Raw genomic sequence first — 11,886 nt, 5'->3', positions numbered from 1 at the left:
ACTGATTTACAGTTCATGAGGGTTGCCTAATCACACATATGAAGTTTTGGAAACATCTGACCTTTTTAACCCTTCGAAACAGCCCCTATGACCCCAATTTAAGGCACTTCCAGTTGGCACAGGAAGCTAAAAGTAAACACATATCCTGATTGGGGTATGCTCTTACAGAATCCTGAGTTTAAAGTCTTTACTTTAAGAATTGACTGATCTACATAGAGTTGAATGCAGTGATTTTCACAAACTGCAGGTTTGGTATATCAAAACACCTTTAGGGTGAATTTAATCACTTCCGGTTGCTCCAGGAAGCTTAGGATCAACACAAGTAGACCTCATAGTGGCCTGATGAATTGTCATCGAAGACAGGTTCATTAGGCATTCATAACCCACATAGGCTTCAGGTTGAATTTATGGGAGCAGGCAATGTATTCATATGGGGAGAGAAGTCATTGCAAACTGTTTGATGTAAACACCTTCTTTTCACTGTTAACACTTTTTTGGTTACTACATGATTCCATAGGTGTTACTTCATAGTTTTGATGTCTTCAATATTATTCTATAAAGAATAACCCTTGAATGAGTAGGTGTGTCCAAACTTTTGACTGGTACTGTATATGTTATCCTTTCATCACATGCCAGCGTTTGTGTTGTGTCCAATGCTCTAGTAAGGCGTGAGAATACTTGATGATACTTGATGGTATGACATTGGTTGATTTGTAGAGACTTCCCCAAACCCTCTAGGTACGGTACTGCATTGCATAGCTTACAAAACACAGCTTCCAGCTACCCCTGGCGGCAATTCTAAATATAATAATTCATTCAAATACTCCTGCTGCAGGATTCTTTCCCTCCTGTGACGAAATGGGTCATATTAAGATCCTACATCTGTAGGTAAGATTGTTGCACTTTAAAGGTTTCTTTTCACAGGCGCATCCATGAGATTTTCAGGTTGCTCTGGGGTATGGCCCTTTCTGTTCTAGCTACACGCAGTTTGAGAAAGTGTTAAAGGGATCATTTGCTCACTTCGAACATTAAAGTTTAGCCGACATTTCAAACGAATCAAAAAAGTGGCCTTATGTCAATAATCGAGATGAGCCCAAGTCCACATCATTCTTGTTGTTGACACGTTCAAGCCGTATGCCGTCCAAATCCAAGTACTGAACGAATAGGGACAGTGAAGACATGGTATTGACGGATCACATAACGAAAGGCCACCTCTGGTGAGAATGGCTATAGTTGCAATCACTTTATCTTCCCACACAGTTATTGACGAGGAAGTATTCGTGGGGAATTTTAATGTTGGGTACAGGCGTGTGTGGAGATGCTGGGATTCAAAGGATAGGCAAACCACGACTGTACTTTGGAAGATTTATCTAACCGTTACCTGTGGTCAAGAGTATAGAGGCCTCCCGCGAAATGGATTGCTGCATACCACTTTATTCCATGTACAAGTGGCACTATTGCTAATTTGATGATTAACTAGCATGGTTGGCGGTGTGACTAACGAGGAGACAGGGTGGAGGTGATGCAGATTCTCTCTCTTCCTTCTCTTTAATCCCAGAGTTAAATAGAGCAAAATACATGCCTACATATTTAATTTGAGCCAGTTTGGGCCTAGCACGCAGGAAATAATCCTGGCAGCAACAGGAAATGTTAATTATGTATGTGGATTAAAAATTAATTGACATTTTTGGTAGAGGTTGAATACATTTTTTTTATCAGGCAAATCAGTCTGAAATTTCAAAGTGGAAATGAACAAACTTTAGAACCTGCTTTTTTTAAAAACTCGAATACACCACGGGTGCGGCCCGTTCCTTCCGACCTGTTTTCTGTTGGTTTGTTTTGTATGTGTTAGTTGGGTCGGACTGAGTGTTTGGGTGGGCAGTCTATGTTTTTCTGTTTCTATGTTGTTTAAGGGTGACGCTGATATTGGCTCTCAATGTAGAGGCAGGTGTTTTCATTTCCTCTGATTGAGAGCCATATTAAAGGTAGGGTGTTTTCACACTGTTTGTTTGTGGGTGGTTGTCTCCTGTGTCTGTGTCTATGTTGCCATAACGGGACTGTTTCGTTTTTCGTCGTTTTATGTAGTCATTTTCCTGTTCGTTTCGTTCTGCGTTACATGTAAGTCCTTACGTTCAGGTTTGTCTACTCCGTTTGTTGTTTTGTTTAGTTATTTAAGTGAAGTTCGTGTTGTCGTCTTTACTTTAATAAATATCATGTCAAATCACAAGTCTGCATTTTGGTTCGATCCCTGCTCTCCCCTCTTCGTATGAAGTGGAAGAGGAACGCCGTTACAACACGGGTTCCATTTTCTGCTGTGTAGGAAAATTCTAAGCACAAAAGAGTGATTAAATAAAGATCTTACGTCTGTACACTGATAGCATATTAATGTAACTTGTCTACTCATGGTGTCTTGTGACAGCTGCTAGAAAACATGCTTAATGCGTGAGCAGGTAACCTCTGAGTAAAAAATAAATACCCACCAATCAATCACGCGATCCTTTGCAATGATCACTCTGCATTTTGACTGCATCATTTCACAATGTTCATGCTTCATCAATAATGAGGAATGTGAGGTTATCAGTGTGAAAAGTTATGGTATCTTTTCATCTCTATGTAAAGTTGATACAGTCGTTATTTTCAATTGCAGCGTATTCGAACTGAATAAGGAATGGACATTTGTCACTCTTCCATAGTTACCCAAGCACGAGCGCAGGAATCATTATTTCAGATGTCGCTGCTACATGCGGTGCTGTGTTCAGCATGGTCCATCTTAGATTGGTTTTCTTTATTTTGTCATTCTGGGAGATGGCATAATTATACAGATATAAAGTAATCATGTCAAGTGATTATTCCTTTTAGGGGAAGGCGACAAGCAGCTGTAATAGGTTAAGACCTAATGTAATGTGTATAATGGTATGCACATCTATTTTTGCCTCTCCAACATGTCTACAGTATAGGTCTTAAACCTTCAGCCCCTGCTCATAGCAACAACATGTTGTTTCGTCGTTGCCATGTTTTACAACCCTCCAAGTGTGTTTATGCACCATCATATTCTTGCTCTCAGAGAGAGATGTGATAAGAAAACTGTGAAGAGGATGTGCTACATTTTATGGGAAGTGTGATGTGTGAATGTGTGGAGCTGTGGAGTAGTTATCAGTTGGAAAAGGAAACCAATCAACTGGGTCAAACAGTTGCATATTTCCAGTCTCTTATGAAATGCAGATGTCTTTAATTTTGAATAATATGCCTATAGTGCCAAAATGAAGAAGCTCGCGATAGCTCTTTTATTGTATTTCAATTGTATTTCTTGTACAGCACAAGTATATATTCCTGGTGGATGGTTTATCATCAATAGGGTGTATGAAGAAATATAGCTCAACATCACATCAAAAACAACAAGAAACTATTAGCCGCAGATCATTACCACGCACCACACACCACACACACACCCACACACACACACACACACACACACACCACAACACACCACACATCACCACTGTGCAGCTCACACCTCCAGCTCTCCTCCCCCTCCAGAGTTCCCTTACCAGAAGCAAAATTAGATTTCCACCTCATAAGTCTGCCATAATGTGATATCACCGGCACTAAATTGCTCTGATAACCTTTATCAGCGCAGAGAGAAAGACCCAAACCATTGGGCACTTAGTCCTGTGCTGGGGAGAAAAACAAGGCAGTGGATAATATCTACTTCCCTAAGGCATGGCCACAGACACCTCCATGGCTTCCTGAGCCATTTGGACGAGTGCAAGCACCAGGGAATGTTGTGGAAAGACAGAAATGAGAATCGGAATGATCCTCTATCCGGATGCCTGTCACAGACTTAAAAAAATATTAAAATAAATTACAATCGGAGCCCCTTCGCTTTCAATAGATCTTTGTAAGTCACCCAAAGAGGACATATCACATATCCCGGACTCTTGGCAGTAGTTGCGTTTGGTCTGGATGCGCTGTGCTTTGAACAGTGTTTCAAATCCTAAAGACTTGTTTTCTCCTAGTTTTTTTTTTTTCTTCCTCGGGGTGGAGAATAAGAATGATTTTATGGTCTGATAGGTGCTTAAAACGATATTTTTCTGGTCCAAAAAGGAATCTTACGAAGTCATTATTTTTTCATCCATTGGCATACTGTTTAGAGATAGAGGTTTTTCAACACAACTAAAAACATTTCACCTTGATATTTATCATGCCTCTTTCTTGGCCTTTTCAACACATTCAATGCAATGATGCATATTACGTACATATTATGACGCATTTGACCTTGAGTAATGGTCATTTTGTATATTTTCTCTCTTAAAGGCTGAAGTTCTGATTTAAAATCAATACACACATATAAAACACAGAACAATAAAAGGTATTGTTGGTTTACACATTACGTTACGATAAGTTATTCCCCAGCATTATGTGAGCGCTGTTGCAGAACAAAACGGCTACTGTTCAAGCATATTGATAGTACCTTTCCTTTGGATATTTCAGTGAATATTACAAAATGCAAATGTGATAGGAAAAAGTGCTATTTAAACATTACAGCTGCTTATTCGCCACTACAATTTTATGATAATGCCCAAACCCCATTAAAAGATATTCTCCGGTACTTTTGTATACTTTTTAGTAGCACCCACGAGCCAAAAGTGGTTCTCGAGTATTACGTACTACGTCACAATGTGCAGATATGTGCACCACGTCATTGCTCTCTTCTCAATTTACTGTGTGTGGGTCTTGCAAGCTGTCAACGAAATGGCGAGGGGCCTGAAGCTCATTGGCTGAAACTCAAATTGCTACAGGGCTGGTCCACTTGGGTCTAAATGTAGGGAAAATGTCGCATAGCTTCCAGAAAACTATTTATTTCAAACTAGGGATTTCTTGGCTAATTGAGGTGAGACAGTAATTCTGCTCATATATTATGCTATGTATGAACTACCCATTGACACATCCAGTCCAAAACAGGAAGGTTTAAAAAATACTTATTAGTCGCCAAAGTGCCGGAGCAATCACATTGTTAGTGGGCGCAGATCAAGGTTCAAATTAATCTAACAACAGAGCCCTTCATTAGTGTGTCCCTCACTATACTTACCATTCCTGCCTCATTAACAGCACACAACCACGGGACACGCACACACACACGACACCGCCGCAGCACGCACGGCACGCACCCGCACCGCACGGCAGCGCACGCACACACACCACACACACACGTCTTGCCACAAGCTTGGCCAAAGAAAATGACCAATACTGTGTCTTTATCAGTCACGTTTCATGTTGGACAATTACCCCGACCAGAACTTCATCAATTACCTTCCAGTTGTAATTATGTAAAAAGTAGTTTCACCCTCTAGGACTCCATGGAAATTGCTGTGGCGCCGGAAATATCTATTTTATTTTGGAAGGGTAGAAAAAGTTCAGACATGGCCCACGGTGTCTGGGCTGTGGTTTAACTGAGATAACTGACCATATTCACTGTTTGCTGCGCCTGTAATGAGACTATATTGATGGCTGAGCTCATTGGGGGAAGAATAAAGGAAAGCAGGCTTCCATTCCATTAGTTTGAATAGTAGATTTATCTGTTCTAAGCAAAACAGATGAGAATCTTAACGTCTTCATTGTTGCGTATGGGTTCTACAAAATCATTTCAAAGTCCTTCGTCGATGACAGGGAAGTGTAAATTCAGCAACTCTTGGAGTGGAAGTTTATACAAATGCTTCTTTATAGTTAAAAACAATGTGTCTTGGCCTGTTGCCTTCATCAGGCTTTTCTTATAGTTATACATTTTCATAGCAACTAAAACCTTGTCTTACCCCTCTCCCTGGCAGTCCTATAGACAACGGCCATCTTGAAATCTACTCTGCCCTCCTTTGGGAGATTGCACTGTTCCTGAGCATTAACCATCAACTCCGGACCATCTCTCCCTCCCACAACTCCTACCTACAGTGTCTTTTGAAGGTATTCACACCCCTTTACTTTTTCCACATTTTGTTGCGTTACAGCCTGAGTTGAAAATTTTGATTTTGTGTCACTGGCCTACACACAATACCCCATCATGTCAAAATGGAATTATGTTTTTAGAAATGTTTACAAATTAATTAAAAATGAAAAGCGGAAATGTCTTCAGTCAATAAGTTTTAAACCCTTTTGTTATGGCAAGCCTAAATACGTTCAGGAGTAGAAATTTGTTTAACAAGTCACATAATAAGTTGCATGTACTCACTCTGTGTGCAATAAAAATGTTTAACATGATTTTGAAATGACTACCAGGGCAGTGATTTGGGACATTGCCCTGTGTAGGGTGCTGTCTTTTGGGTGGGACGTTAAACGGGTGTCCTGACTCTCCGCGGTCACTAAAGATCCCATGGCACTTATCGTAAGAGTAGGGTTGTTAACCTCGGTGTCCTGGCTAAATTCCCAATCTGGCCCACATACCATAATTTCCACCTAATCATCCCCCTTCCTCTCCACTGTAACTATTCCCCAGGATGTTGCTGTAAATGAGAATGTGTTCTCAGTCAACTTAAGGGTTAAATAAAATACATAAAAATACCAATCCTTTGTACCCCACACATACAATTATCTGTAAATTTGGTAGATTGGTCTAAAAAAGCAGACATTGAATATCTCGTTGAGCATGGTGAAGTTATTAATTACACTTTGGATGGTGTATCAATACACCCAGTCACTACAAAGATACAGGCGCCCTTCATAACTTAGTTGCCGGAGAGGAGGAAACCGCTCAGGGATTTCAACATGAGTGTTGAATGGTGATTTTAAAACAGTTGCAGAGTTTAATGGCTGTGATAGGAGATAACATGATGAACTACAACATTGTAGTTACTCCACAATACTAACATAAATGACAGAGTGAAATGAAAGAAGGAATCCTGTACAGAATAAAAATATTCCAAAACATGCATCCTGTTTGCAATATGGCACTAAAGTAATACTGCATAAAATTTGGCTAAGAAATTCATTTTTTGTCCTTAATCCAAAGTGTTGTTATTTATATATTTTCAAGCATGGTGGTGGCTGCATCGTGGTATGGGTATGCTTGTCATCGGCAAGGACTAGGGAGTTTTAAAAAATAAAAATAAACGGAATAGAGCTAAGCACAGGCAAAATCCTAGTGAAAAACCTGGTTCAGTTTGCTTTCCAATAGACACTGGGAGACAAATTCACCTTTTAGCAGGACAATTACCTAAAACACATGGCCAAATCTACACTGGAGTTGCTTACCAAGACGACATTGAATGTTCCTGGGTGGCCGAGTTACAGTTTTGACCTAAATCGTCTTGAAAATCTATGGCAAGACTTGAAAATGTCTATCTAGAAATGATCAACAACCAACTTGACAGAGCTTCAAGAATCTTTTTAAGAATAATGGGTAAATATTGTACAATCCAGGTGTGCGAAGCTTTTTGAGATTTACCCAGAAAGACTCACAGCTGTAATCGCTGCCAAAGGTGATTCTAAGATGTATTGACTCAGGGGTTGAATACTTTTCTAATCATTATATATTAGTGTTTTATTAATACATAAAAAAATGTATTTTGTGTAGATCATTGATAAAAAAATTACCATTAAATCCATTCAAATCCCACTTCGTAACACAACAAAATATGGAAAAAGTCAAGGGGCATGAATACTTTCTGAAGGTACTGTACCTCCCACTTTCTCCTCCTTCTGGCACTCAGACACGGAGACTGTTCATCAGGCAAAGAGGGGCTGCTGGAGGCTGCTTAGGCTAAATTTAGCATGGTCGGAGGAATGGAAGCTGCTGATGTTGAGGCCATACTGATAGAAATCCCAGGAGGTGATAAGGGTCCTATAGATCAAATAAAGAACCATCTCTGGCAGACTTCGCACTGTCAAAACACAATGTTAGAGGACTTTCGAGTACTTGCTATAGTTTTGTATAGCTTGGCTTACTAAAATGGTGTCAGTTCAACTCCGCTCAAAGCTTAAGATATTCCTCAATTCCAATTCCAAAACCTGCAATTCTTTACCCTTGCTACATTTCTACCACCACAAAAGCGCTATTTGTCTGCAGTTCCATTTCCCCCACCTATCGGCTTATCGATCCGGATAGCAAAACCAATTGCTAAAAAACACTGCGAGCATTCAGAGACAAGACCTTTTCCCAGGCTCCAGTCCTCTCCCCCCAATATCACTACCTGTCCCTCGGCTGACTGGGTAAGGCCCAGAACAACAGCCGCAGGCCACTGCAAACATCTGGCGTCTAAGGTCACACAGAAAGGGGCAATTGACGGCAAGAGGGTGGCTGTATAATGCACAGGAACCCTCCCCCTTTCGTTGARGAAATAGGTCCAATACGGAACGGTAACACTTTCCTTGGGGTGGAACTTATTGAGAAAAGCCTACAACCCCTTCAAGAACAAATGCAGATATGGAATTTCTAGATTAGAAAAGGGAAYAAATGAGGTTGAGCATGATGGTTGATCATCCTCCAATCACATCACAACTTGTGTATCGTACWTGGATAATTATTTATTCTGTATTGTTCTGGCTTTGTGAGTGGGAAAAAATCATCTTCTACTTACTCATCTGGCCGATGGATAAAACAACTGGCCTTTTTGGCAACCCCTTTCAGACCATGAAACATTCTTGGCCGCTCTTGTTTGGCCCAGTGTTGTATGCACTCACGATAAGTTCACTGACAGGATGTCCTTGGAAATAAGATTTGTAGAATGGCCTCTGAAGAGAAGCGAACTTCCTCCCTGAGGGATGAGCATTAATACAGACAGCTGGAAAGACAGGAAGTGTGGAGGATTGCGGTCGAGACACTGAATGAATAATTCCAAAAGAAGCCAAAGAGACACATGCTATGTCCTATAACTGCCTAAATACTTTTTAATGTTTAAAATGTCTTTATAAGGACTCCTTATCAACATGAAGTTTGGACAAGGTTTATCACTATCAATTCAGTTTGGCCTGTCAGCATAACATTTGCTCTAGTTGATTAGAGTCATTTTAATTAGTCAACGACCCAGTTTGTGGCAGTAGGCTGTGAAGCTTCTGGTAGGGAAAGGAAGTCAGGTTGCAGAATAGCCAAAAAACAAAACATTAGGCAGCTGACCATGCAAAAGCAAGATAGTGTAATCTTGCAATGTAGGCCCACTCTTTATAAAACGTAAATACTAATTTATGTTAAGTTTCTAACCTCCTTTGTTCAGAGCCCTCTAATGCAGTTAACCTGTTTTATTACTTAATTATTTGTGTCTTATTTCYTAGATAAAAATGCACATTAACACTAATTTGCCAAGTAATCATGGCAGTAATCTCCTAGCTGCAACCGTGCTCCTAGATATCAATTGCAGCCAGTCTCATTACCGGCACACTGGGAAGTTGATTGAACAGTTGCACAACAAAGCTGATGAAAATCATCTCATAGTCATATCAAATGGAATTTCGATCACAATTTATTAGATCATTAGCTTCTGGAATTATTTTCTGGATTGTTATCAAGTTATAGAAGGAAATGGAACGTAAATGTAATGAGGCGCAACAAAAATATAACAAAGTATCAAAGAAAAACATGGCTATGTGTACATGCAGTATACAATATTATCAATTGGCATGATCAGCTCTGCTCAGGAAGTGTAATTGCACTCTAGAATACACTTCCACACAATCGAGCACGTGTTTAGGAAAAATGTCCACCCTAACATTATAACACAACGCCAGCCTTCCCCGAGTTTTACAGGTGACTCAACACATGAACGGAAGGGAGCATGTGTTATGCTGATGAATGAGGACCCAAAAGCGACGTAATAGCAACAGAGTCTTTATTCCAGTATCAAACAAAACAATGATTCTTCTGGATATATCAAAGGTAAATCCAAAAAGGAAACTGAAATCCTCCGTCAGTAGAGAGGAACGACTGGAGACGCGACCACAGACTGCAGGTCGCTTCAGGAAGGCACAGGCCGTAGCTGACATTGACACCTGCTCACACGCAGCATCTGAAGAAGGCAAAAACACGACAGGGCGGAACAACGGACACAGGACAGCAAACATCAAACAAGAATCCACAAGGCAGAAGCGGAAAACAGAGGAGAAATAGGGACTCAAATCAGAGGGCAAAATAGGGGACAGGTGTGAAAGAGTAAATGAGGTCGTTAGGAGAATGAGAAACAGCTGGAGCAGGAACGGAACAAGAGAGAGAGAGCGGGAGAGGAGAGAGGAAGGAGGAGAGAGAGGGATAGAAAGAGGGAAAGAACCTAATAAGACCAGCAGAGGAAGCAACAGGGACAAGACATGATGATCAAAGACAAAAACATGACAGTACCCCCCACTCACCGAGCGCCTCCTGGCGCACTCGAGGAGGAACCCTGGCGGCAACGAAGAAATCATCAATCAACGAACGGTCCAGCACGTCCCGAGATGGAACCCAACTCCTCTCTCAGGACCGTAACCCTCCCAATCCACTAAGTACTGGTGACCACGTCCCCGAGACGCATGTCCATGATCTTCGTACCTTGTAAATAGGAGCGCCCTCGACAAGGACGGGGGGGGGGAGGGAAGACGAACGGGGCGCGAAGAAAAGGCTTGACACAAGAGACATGGAAGACAGGGTGGACGCGACGAGATGTCGCGGAAAGAAGCAGTCGCACAGCGACAGATTGACGACCTGAGAGACACGAACGGCACCAATGAACCGCGGAGTCAACTTGCGAGAAGCTGTCGTAAGGGGAAGGTTACGAGTGGAAAGCCACACTCTCTGACCGCCGACAATACCTAGGACTCTTAATCCTACGTTTATTGGCGGCTCTCACAGTCTGCGCCCTGTAACGGCAAAGTGCAGACCTGACCCTCCTCCAGGTGCGCTCACAACGTGGACAAAAGCCTGAGCGGAGGGAACGCTGGACTCGGCGAGCTGGGACGAGAACAGAGGAGGCTGGTACCCAAGACTACTCTGAAACGGAGATAGCCGCGGTAGCAGACGAAGGAAGCGAGTTGTGAGCGTACTCAGCCCAGGGGAGCTGTTCTGCCCAAGACGCAGGTTTCGAAACGAAAGGCTGCGTAATATGCGACCATCGACTGATTGGCCCTTTCTGCTTGACGTTAAGACTGGGGGATGAAAACCCGGAAGAGAGACTGACGGAAGCACCAATCAAACGACAGAACTCCCTCCAAAACTGTGACGTGAATTGCGGACCTCTGTCTGAAACGGCGTCTAACGGAGGCCATGAATTCTGAACACATTCTCAATGATGATTTGTGCCGTCTCCTTAGCGAAGGAAGCTTACGAGGGGAATGAAATGTGCCGCCTTAGAGAACCTATCGATAACCGTAAGAATCACAGTCTTCCCCGCAGACGAAGGCAGACCGGTTAAAAAGTCTAAGGCGATGTGAACCATGGTCGAGAAGGAATGGGAAGCGGTCTGAAGACGACCGGCAGGAGGAGAGTTACCTGACTTAGTCTGCGCGCAGTCCGAACAAGCAGCCACGAAACAGGCGCGTGTCCCGCTCCTGAGTAGAGCCACCAAACCCCGCTGGCGAATAGAAGCAGCGTACCCCGAACGCCGGGGTGGCCAGCTAACTTGGCAGAGTGAGCCCACTGAAGAACAGCCAGACGAGTAGAGACAGGAACGAACAGAAGGTTACTAGGACAAGCGCGCGGCGACGCAGTGTGAGTGAGTGCTTGCTTTACCTGTCTCTCAATTCCCAGACAGTCAACCCGACAACACGCCCTTCAGGAGAATCCCCTCGGGCGTCGGTAGAAGCCACAGAAGAACTAAAGAGACGGGATAAGGCATCAGGCTTGGTGTTCTTATTTCCGGACGATAGGAAATCACGAACTCGAAACGAGCGAAAAACAACGCCCAACAGCTTGACGTGCATTAAGTCGTTTGGCAAGAA

This window comes from Salvelinus sp. IW2-2015, unplaced genomic scaffold (assembly GCF_002910315.2).
Source record: "Salvelinus sp. IW2-2015 unplaced genomic scaffold, ASM291031v2 Un_scaffold3043, whole genome shotgun sequence".
Classification (NCBI taxonomy): Eukaryota; Metazoa; Chordata; class Actinopteri; order Salmoniformes; family Salmonidae; genus Salvelinus; species Salvelinus sp. IW2-2015.
The sequence above is the reverse complement of the archived record's forward strand: the minus strand, read 5'-3'. Positions refer to the sequence as shown.